The 10750-nt window shown below is 41.8% G+C and overlaps 1 protein-coding gene and 1 long non-coding RNA gene across 7 annotated transcripts in view; one reads left to right on the plus strand and one right to left on the minus strand.

Moving 5' to 3' along the window:
• Positions 1 to 10750, minus strand: part of KCNIP1 (potassium voltage-gated channel interacting protein 1) — a 338371-nt gene that overhangs the window by 121260 nt on the left and 206361 nt on the right. The window lies entirely within an intron of this gene.
• The window catches only part of LOC140685018 (uncharacterized), a 29805-nt gene continuing 19841 nt past the window's right edge, over positions 787 to 10750 (plus strand). Inside the window, exon 1 of the long non-coding RNA XR_012058139.1 lies at positions 787 to 9769. This is a non-coding gene — a long non-coding RNA (uncharacterized lncRNA). The remainder of the gene's footprint in view (positions 9770 to 10750) is intronic.

The raw sequence follows: 10750 nt of genomic DNA on the forward strand, positions 1-10750 counted from the left end.
GGAACAGTAGCTACATTTAACAGTAGCTACATTTAACAGTAACAGTCAGACACTACTAAACCTTGTGCTCTGTTTCCAAGCCTTGGAATGCAGTAGCTCCTCCCAAGCTTTATCTCTCAGTACAGTGCCAGAGCTGAGAGAAATATGGATTTGTTGGGTAAAAGTACCTATAACTCACATCTTGTCAAATGCTGCAAAGCCTTGGTAATATAAGGGGTGAAAGCTATTGATGTCAGCACCATGTAGCATAGTGTTCAATACTGTCTGTGGATGCCCTGGTGTGGTGGCAGGCTGAAGGACACAGCTGCTTGGATTTGATTCTGATGCTGTATGCAAAACCAGAACCAAACAAAAGAGTTGTGAAAATCTGCCTGCAGCATCAATCCAGCTCTGAGTTTTTTATGAGTGTCTCAAATCTAAATCAAGAAGATATTCCATGGTTTGAGTTGGTTTCTTTTTTTGGTGGTTTTTTTTTGGTTTTTTGGTTTTGTTTTCTTTTTTTTTTTTGTGGGAGATAACATCTCAAAAAATTTAACATACCTTTACAAACTGTGATGTTATCTGCCCAAGATGAATTTAAGAGGCAGCTGAAACATAAGGGAGAATTAATTTGGTCGTTTTCCTGGCAATCAAAATCATACTGAGAACAGATTCCCTGATAGCTCATCAGGGGAGAGCAAGGCTTCTCAGTTTGAGGAACAGTACCAGGATAGCACCAGGGCTGTAGAACATGGCTAGGGTGGGATGAAGCTCATATGTGTCCAGCTTTATAGCTGTGAACACATACACACACAGAACACCCCTTTGGGAAATTACTATGTTAAAGGAGTAACATGCTAGAACACTTTACACCTCTGAAAATGGAAAATGCTGGTGCTCATGGCACCAGTTCTCTGTGGGAGCTACCAGTTTGATTCTGGGTAGTGCCTGGGAACCTGACAGAGTACAGTTCCTCATTGTACCAGGACTGAAAGGACTAAGGAGGGAAACACCTCTTGCACATGGAAAGCACAGAGCCTTCCAGCAGTGCCTGCCTGTTTTTAAGACTACATATTTTCAACCATCTCACTGAAGAGTTTTGTTCTAACTTAACCAAACAGAACTCTTTGAATCCATGACATTTGCACTGAAAACATCCCACTTGAAAAATGTGTGATTGAGGCACTAATGAAGTGCCCTCTTGAGCTGCAGCCTAATTTATGGAGAACAAGAATCCATGAAGATTTGCTTAGTTTTCACAAAAACCTTCAAGAGTAATTTCAAATTTGCAGAGCAATTTAAAAAAATGTTATTTGCAGGATTTGACTGCCTCAGCAAGACACCACAGTATCAACACCAAACTACACAAGGGCTCAGAGGCTCATAATGGACCCAGTTCAGTATGTCTGGCTGGTGCTATATCTTCTTGCATTGATGACCAGTATTGGCCAGGTCTGTGTAGTTCAAAGAGCAGCAATAACAATGATTTTTTAAAGATCTGTCCTAACAAGATTATTTACCAATTTACAGATTTTCTCAGAATCAGCAAATTGACAGTGATTTTCCAATCCTCCAGATCTATGTGAGAATTCTTTGTGATTTATCTTCAAGCAGATGCTTTTTCTATTTGTGGTGTAATGAAACAAGCTATACATTAACAGCAAGTTCCCTGGAATTAAAATAACATCATGATACCTCTAATGTGATGCTGATGTCTTAAGGCAAAATAAACCCAATAGGGAAATACACATAAAAGCAGTTTCACTTGCTTTTATAAAAAGGAAGGATTTTAATGGGACATTTTGAAGGCAGCAAAAATTTAATGAAAAGAAGAAAAATCTTTCTTTCATCTAAATGCCACAAAACCTGTGTTCCCACTATCCAACTGCTTTGACCAAATCTGGTATAGTATTTTTTTTTATTACTATCCTCACTTCATTTTAGCATCTCAGTAAACAAATGTAAATTCAAGTCAGCAATTAAAAAATGAAGTGTGTCATAATATGCCACCTCCATTAACAGACATCAAAGTGCTGTAAAATCCAGGCTAAACTTTAGCTTTCCTCCCAGAACAAAAAATGCCCTGCTTCAGACATGGATAACACTAGACAGCACTCTTTATACTTACCTTTTTCTATGAATGCATTATTTTGAGTCTACCTATTAGCAAACAGTTCCTTTCCATAAGCTCTAGATTTATAACTCTCAGCAGAGGCTGAATAAGCCAAAGTCAAGACCCCATTAACTTCCCATTTAATGCCTCTCAGGTTTACACAGTAAATCTCAGTAGCCACAATTTGTTCTCATCTCTTAATCAGCTGATAAAAATTCAAGAGCAATTTCCACTTTGCTGTGCTATGGAGTTGTAAACATTAATGAGGATGTGAAGAACTGGCCATCAATAACACTAATGTGCAGATTTTTACATCTTACACCATTTCTCCTCTGTTGAGGCACCTCTGACAACTCCCTGGCAAAACCAAGCTAGGGGAGTAGAGAGCATGCGTGGTTTGTTTGGAGCAGAATGTAAAACAAGTTTAAAACTAAACCACATTTTTTCCAAAATATCAAATTTCCACAGTACGGTAGGTTGTATTCAAACCTATACAGGAGACCTCAGCCAACCCTGTTCAAACTTAGATATAGGCACACCACTGGCCAGAGGTCTGGGCCGAGAGAGATTCCAACCAATCAGCTGTTTTAACCTGGAAGTTTCAATCCTCGATATAAAGAGTCTTCCAAAATAAACCTCTGCTGTTTATCTCATGATCTTTGGAGAGTTCATGTCATTGTCCATCTCCAACCAACAACCTCACGTAACATCAAATGTAATTTCTTTCACTGAAAAAGGCAGTAGGCTTCTGGGGAGGGAGGGAGGGAGGGACAGAGGCTAAGATCTAACATTAGTTCTTCTCAGCTCAGCAGCTTCAATGAGACATTTGCAGCAACATTAATCATCATGAAATAATAAGGCTATGAGAGGCATTGTGTGACTTCTTAATTTCATCTTAATTATAATATAAAATTTTAATGTCAGGAATTTGACAAGGGTTTGAGCAAGAGGAATTATTACTTCAACAGCAATTAACGTCAGGCAGAGAAATGTGCTTAATCCCAAAGGAAAGTAATGAAGGTGCCCTGTAACAGCAAGGCAATTCTAATTGTTCTGCCGATGGCTGACAGCTAGTGGGCTGGTTCAGAAACCCAATGCTCCTTCCCAAACATGTATCCCCTGTCTCCAGCCAGAAGGAGGCTCTACCACAGGGTTGCTTTTAGAAAATGCCAGGCTTTTGGGAAAGGAAGGCAAGATGCACCTACAACAGGAGCTGATATTACCAGGTTGTGATGCATTGGCATGTTCCTGAAGCAGGACACAACAGTGGTCTTGCTGGGAAGGAAGAGGCAGGGAAGGTGCTCCCAGAGCTGGAACACGGGGTTTTTCTCCAATTCCTGGTCTCGCGCAGTTGAAGCACAAGGCCCAACAGAGACCTTATCCCTAAAACATTAGACTGGGGATGTCTTACCCCAGTGACAGGAAGAACATGAGGCCCAGCCTGGGCAGTGAGAACAAAACTCATTGTTTGGATTATTCCCAGGACTTGACACTCATCCCTGTGACTGCATGGGACCATTAAATCTGTGTGAAGCTGTGCTCCTTAAAACATGGGATATCCTAACAGCATGGCCTGAGACCAGCACTGCTCCTTGGACACCTCAGCAGGCTGAGAGCCAGTGTCACACTGCCTGCTTTTCTCACTTGCAGCACATCATACTCCCTAAGCAATGTATATGTCTTACAAAACCTCTTATTTTGACCTTATAGATGCCAGGCCACAGTTGTAGCAAGTCAACATCCATTCACTTGGCAGCCTTCACAACAAGAAAAAAATTCCTAGGGTCAGATTTCATAGAGTGTCTCAAGCTTTTGGGAGGAAGGACCAGGCAGTATTGATTGGCATCACATGAAAAATATAGAAAGTAACTCCAAAAGCTACAAGGTTAAGGTTCACCCAATGCACTACAACTTAAAGTATAGCAGAGTATTCCTTGTGCTTTATGCTCCTTGATCCTGCTATGGCTCTGCTGTTATTTTAAAGTAATTACCCATTAAATAAAATGCTTATTTAAATGTGAAATTACATCTCCCTTATAGCAGAAACTTATGGAAAATGAGACTTGAAGGGCTGACTGAATTTGAGCTATTAAACAATTACAGATTTACTGATGAAGTACTAGCATGTACTTCTATTAAAGAAACAGAAATTTCAATGAGTCTTACTTGTTAAGGATGTGATATAATGACATTTTGATTTAATTATATTTTAAATATATTTTTATATAGTTGTTTGCTAAAGGTCCAGCAGTGAGATGCCTAAAACTGAAGCAGTAATTTTCTACATGACAAATAGCTTATATTACCTGTATTTTGAGTTTTGAGGTAGAAGACTTTAAACAATGCAAGAAATTAATCACTAAACATCCATCTGTCTATTCTCTGTTACCTAATTGCTGTGAAAAATACACAAGGAGATTACTGACAGGTGGATTACTTGATGGTAAACTTCAGTGCAGAATCACCTACAGACACTGATAACCAAAGAGTGTGAGAATAAAGCCAAGTGATCTCACCCTTTCCACAGGGGCAGATCCCTCTCTGTGTCCTGAGACCCCACTCCTGCAGAATAGTGGTTCTGTCCAAATCACCATTATTCTAATCTCAGAGATAGGCAAAAACTGCATCCAAGACAGAATGTTCCCAAAAAGATAAAAGAATATGTTAAACTAAAAACTCCATGTCTTTCCATGGAGATTATTCTTTCATGGGATACAAAACCTGTATGGCAGATTTTCTGACCCTGGGAGCTGTATGGATATGAACTTCAGCGCAATAGGTAATGTAAAGTCAACCCAAACTGGGAATAGACTACAAGAACAACATTTTGCTCATTCTCAAGACTAGAAGTTGAGTTATGGGGCAAGGAAGGGCTCGGAGTGGTTCATAAGTGACATTTTTCACATTAAAAAAAAAAGATACATGTAATTAACACATAAACATCTTTCTCACACAAAAGGGAAGTATAATAAAAATGTAGCAAACCCCAGATCCAGGGAAAAAATGATGATGTCTGGCTCCAGATCAGAAGGCTGAAGGATAGCTTTATTAAAACTATACTATATTATATTAATATAGTGTAGTTTTAATTTACTATTAATATACTAATTAAAGAGATACTATACTATTCTACATACTCAGTTCTTACTTACCTATCTAACCAACTAACAAACTCGTGACTCTCTGCTGAGGGTCCGAGACACAGCTGGATCCAACTGGTCATTGACCCCAAACAGCCTTCACCAGAATCCAATCAAGCAATCACTTCAGGTAAACAATCTCCATACCACATTCCACATGGATAAAACAAAGGAGCAAAGATAAAGATTGTTTTCTCTTCTTCTCTCTGTGCTTCTCCTGAGAGACAGAATTATGTCTCTCTGTCCAGACAATGTGAATGTCACAGGGAAGTGAAGAAAATAGAAAGGTATACAAATACTTTGGCACACGTGCTATTTAATGAAGCTCTTCTGGTAATTTAGCCTTTTACTTTTCTGTAAGTTGCTTTCATGACTGTTGTTGAAACACAGCTCCTTCCCAGGAAGGGTAAAGTTGAATGAGATAACTTGAGAAGAAACTGGAAATCCTGACATTTCATTTAAAATTACATAAAAATTGAGAATAGCCTAATTTAGGTGTGGAAAAGCCTTACCCCTTTTAAAACATTGCCTTTCCTGGAGAAGGCAGGGCACTCTCTCAGCGCCGAGAGCTCACTTTGCCAACAACACTGGGAATCTCAGTGTTAACTCCCACAGTAAGATAAATCCAGTCTCCCTCCTGAAACCAGACCTTCCCTCGCTGTCTGCTGTGTTTTGCCAGAGGAGGTCAGTAGCACCCTTAGTCGCTCAAGCTTCCAACTGCATCCATGAGGAGCAGCACAAGGCATCTACAGAACAGAAACTCCTTTTTGCCAGTTCATCTTAAGTGTTTTAGACCATTGCTGTATTATCCAGACTCATCAATACTTGGGCTGCAGGAAGAACAGGTCCACAGCTCATGGCACAAACCATGCAGCTCATGGCACAGACCACGTGGGAGGGCAGCAATTCTCCCACACTTAAACACCCTTAAAATGCTTAATTTTCTTCCAGTTCTCTGTGATTTTGATCCTGCCAGAGCATGGTGCTGTTGGTAAGGGGAGGCACGGGAGTGTTTGAGGGGCAGAGCAGGTTAGAGCTGCTGTACATTTTTCCAGTGTGTATTTGCATTTCACCAGCTGAGTGCAGTTAAAGAGTTGTTTGTTTGCATAAAGAGCTTACAAACCTGCTTATTTTAAACCATCAGGCATAGTCTTAAAAGCCCTTTCCATTTACCACCTACTGCTCCTCCTGTTAGTAATTGTAACAGAGACTGAGAATTATGAGCCACACAAGAAGACATTGTCTCAGATTTGATAAGGCTCCAGCACACCTAATGTCTGTCTTCTCCATAAGCAGATTGAATTTCCCACTGGCAAGGCAAATCCACCCAAGCCAAATGCCTCTCAGAGTCCCTCTGTGTGCCAGCACAGCCACTGCCTTGGGTTGCCCTTGGGGCTCAGACCACTGCTGCACATGCTTAAAGATGCTTTTAGCAGTGTCAGCTTTTACCTGGGGCTACAGACAGAAATGGCACAAAACTGACTGCAAAGACTAAGTGACATCTGCCATGAGAATTTAGGCTCCTGACACCTTCAAATGCTTTTCAAAATGTTTACTAAAATCTTGCCTGTAGAGCATCAGCTCAGAGCTGAGATTTACTACATGGAGAAAAAATTTCCCCCAGGAGGCAGAAACCTTACCATCCTGCCTGTCTGGCATAACAAAACACATTCTGCTCTGGTGTCACACAAACTCACAAGGGACAAAGCGAATCTCTCCACCTTCCCATACTATGCTCACCATGTTAACTACCATCCTTTGCTGATTCCCATGATGCCACTGAACACAATTTTTTCATTATTAGCCCAAAGTGCCTCTCTGTTCCCTGAAGCTCACTCTTGTTTGTGCCCCTGCCAGTAACAAAAGAAATATTTTTGCTATACATTATTTTTCTATGGCACAAAGCCATGGATATAACCTTTTTAGAGGCAACCAGCTGCTTTTGAAGGATACTGCTTTCTGCTGCTCAGACCAAGTGACATGTGACGTATCAACAGTATTATCACCAAGTATAGGATGCCAAGCTTCTGCACAGTCTTGAGGATTTTCTGTTGAAGCATTAGCGAAATAATTAAGCAAGAAAATGCTGAGTGGGTTACCCAAATGTCAGTGGAAAACCAAAATATCTGGTGGGCAGGTTGCAGAATACCACTGGAACAGTAAAAAAGAAAGGGTTTGTCAGTTCCCTACTGACAATATGGCTGGCACTTCAGGAGGGAGAAAAGGGTGCTCTGCCTCCCTGCATTTACCAAATACAGAGTTCAAAAAAACCCTATCAGAGAAGACACACACACAATAGGAGATCTGAGAACTAGATGTAAATTGCATTCCCTGTAAACTGGAAACAACATGGTGTGTGCAGATTAGTAATTGTCAGCCTCATAATAAATGGGTTTTCAGAAGGGATTTGACTTATGTGTAAATGAAACTCCTCTTAGCAAAAGGAGCTAAAACCTAAAAAGCAAGACTTCCGTACTTTTTAAAGCACAGTATTCCTTTTACTTATTTCTTTGTGAAGCCTTTGCCATTTTTTATGCCTGAAGTTAAGAGCAAAGGCTGGTTTGCCCCAGTGGAGGGATGGCTGGAAGGTGCAGCTGAAGCTGAGTGAGCACAGCACTCCTGGCAGAGGAAGGAGGATTACACACTCCAGTAGACCAAGCAGTTTCTGGGGCAGCTGCAGGCAGAGCCTGGGGTTCAGCCTGCGTAGGGACGGGGTGGGCAGAGCTTGTCTTGTAAGCTGTAATGCAGAGCATCTCCCCAAACTAGACATAAAAAAGCACTGTATAACTATCTGATATATGAGACAGCATCATTTGTAAAGTGTAAGGGGGTTGTAAACAAGGAATGTGTTTGCACCATGTGGCAATAGAGTATCATTGTCTCAAAGCTCAGTTTAGTTTCTCCCATTTATAATTTTCTTCTTTTTTTTTTCTTTTAATATCCAACTTCCCCTGCATACAGCAAGGCTAATAGCATGACAAGCTTTTCTGCTAATTTTTGATCACAACAAATAATTATGTCTAATTGTCTCCTCCTAGAATAGAGAGTAGGTTCTGCTCATTTACAGGTGGCCTATGAGCATTGTTAGTTTGTTTTCTTTTGGAAAGAGCATAGTTGAAGAGGATTTCAAGGCAGGCGGAGTACAATTTAGCCTAACATAAGGGATCCAATTTCAGCCCTATATGTGGGTATTTCCCCAATGAGAAGATGCTTGCCTGGAGCACTTTCTTTCCCTGCACAGCAACAGAAATCCACCCATGTGACACCTAATGGTTGTTTTGCTGCACCAAAGCAGTAACAAATACTAAATCACAACAGGCTGTCACTGTGGCTGACTATTCTGATGGATATTCCATGAAGCAGAGTTACTTCAGTGACAGACTAGGTGGACTCCCAGTAGTAGGAGGTGGACTAGGTGGACTAGGCCAACACCACCTTCAGAGTCTGCAAGAGTTGAGAAAAAGCTGAGCTAAGATCTGCTGAGAAAACATGGCCAGGTTTCACCTGGGCAGAGGAACTTTGCAGCCTGCCCCAACTTGGTACGTTTTATCAGTGTGAGGTAGCACACGAGAGCTGTTCCACCAGAGACAGGAGCTTCCCTTGTCACCCACCTGCAGCTCCTGTGGTCAACTCTGTTACGCCCAGAGCAGCGGCAGGCAGGCTACCAGAGTTTTATGGCAGGTACCTTTTTCCATATCTTATAGTCATTAAAAGGTCAGCTGACTGTAAATCCTGTGTCTCAGAAAGTCTGGACATGGACACAACTCTCCCAGGAGCCTGAGGCAGGAAAAAACACTTAGGATAACAAAATGTACAGAGAAGGAAGTTCCAGCCCATTTCCTCCATCTTTTGAGACAAGAAAACCATGCTCTGTAGCATGCATAAGTCTTGTAATAAATAAAAAGGTCTTTGTTCATCAAAACGAGTGTTAAAGGAGATAAGAATTTGAACTGAGTAGGGAATGCAACTAGCATAGAAGACTGTGTAACTAATTATATACAAGTTAACTTTTAGGCCAAGGACAATCTGCAAGGAAGATGATGAGCCTTCATTCCTATTACCATCAAGGGCAGAAAAAAAAGACCCCCTAGCAACCAATTGCACCGGCGCAGAGTGCATCGACAGAAAATACATCAACTGGGGAAAAAAAAAAAAAAAAAAAAAAAAAAAAAAGAGAGATTATAAAAACAAAAAGGTCAAAGGCGGAAGGTGCACCGTGGCAGAGCAGAGACTCCCCGGCTGCTCAACGCTGTTCTTTTCCTTAATACTCCTTGCCTAATAAATTCTTGTTAATTGATTTATCTATAAATAGCATCCCCAGTTGAATTTGTCCATAACAATTTTGGTGCCGTGACTTGGATAAGGGCAACCGGGTGGGAATTCCTAATCAGGGAGGCGCCCTGCTGCCTCTGCAGCGGCCCTGGTGCAGGCTTTTCCTTCCCAGACCCTTACCAACAAACCTAAATTTGGTATTAAGCAAAAGGGATACCGGTAACCCCGTAATCTTTGTGCGGCCCAGACGAAGACGCAGGACAGCGTGAGTATAAAACTGGGGATCCGCTTGGTTGGGGTTGGGATCCCAGGACATAACGCATGAGATGTCCTTTTAGGACGAGGCAAGTGCGGACCTCTAAGTAGCGCGGTTTCCAGACCCCGAGAGGGGCTGGGCTGCGAACAGGGGGCCGCGAGTGTGTGTGTGCGTGAAGGTGTCCCGGGAGATGGGACAGAGGAAAAGCAAGCCCTCTGCTTCCATGGGGAGGGGGACCCCGCTGAAGCTTCCCCAGATACCACCTGACAGTCCGTTAGGTCTAATGATAAAATCTTGGGATGAATATCCTTCAAGAAAAGGGAAGAATAAGGCAAAAATGACACATTATTGTATAAAAGTATGGGGAAGGAAACAAATCCGTAGTGATAATTTATTTTGGGCAGTGTTTGGAAACTTCGAGGATTGGATTTGCCAGGCATTAAACATTTATGTAAACTCTAAAGAACCTTTGGATATGGAAGAGAGCAAGTATGCTGCTCTCTGGATAGTGGGGGAAACAAGAGCAAAACTTTTTGCCTTAAGCACACAGGGAGGAAAAAAGAAAAATAAAAAGCCTGAGGAAGTTCCAAGTGCACCCCCTCTACCATACGTACCTCCCCCTCCTCCACCCCCACCAGCACCACCCGCAGTCTACCCCAATTTAGATCAAGGGGGAGATTTTGATAATTAAGAGATAAAAATCCCAGAGCCAGTCCCCGAGGAAAATCACCGTGTTACTCGTAGCCTAACAAGGGGGGAAAGAGAAAGGGAAGGGCAAGTATGCATTAAGGGAAGTAGCTTTGGGAATGATCCCTGACCCCAATGCTGGTCAGCAGGGAAAACCAGCCCAAATTCTGGGAATAGGTTATATTGAGGTACCTCTCAATTCAGGAGATGTGAGGGAGTTCAAGAAAGAAATGGGAGCATATGGGCCAAATCTGAAAGGAATTTTCTGACCCTATAGCTTGGGACTTCCCATGTGAACAAATT

Source organism: Taeniopygia guttata, chromosome 13 (assembly GCF_048771995.1).
Source record: "Taeniopygia guttata chromosome 13, bTaeGut7.mat, whole genome shotgun sequence".
Taxonomy (NCBI): Eukaryota; Metazoa; Chordata; class Aves; order Passeriformes; family Estrildidae; genus Taeniopygia; species Taeniopygia guttata.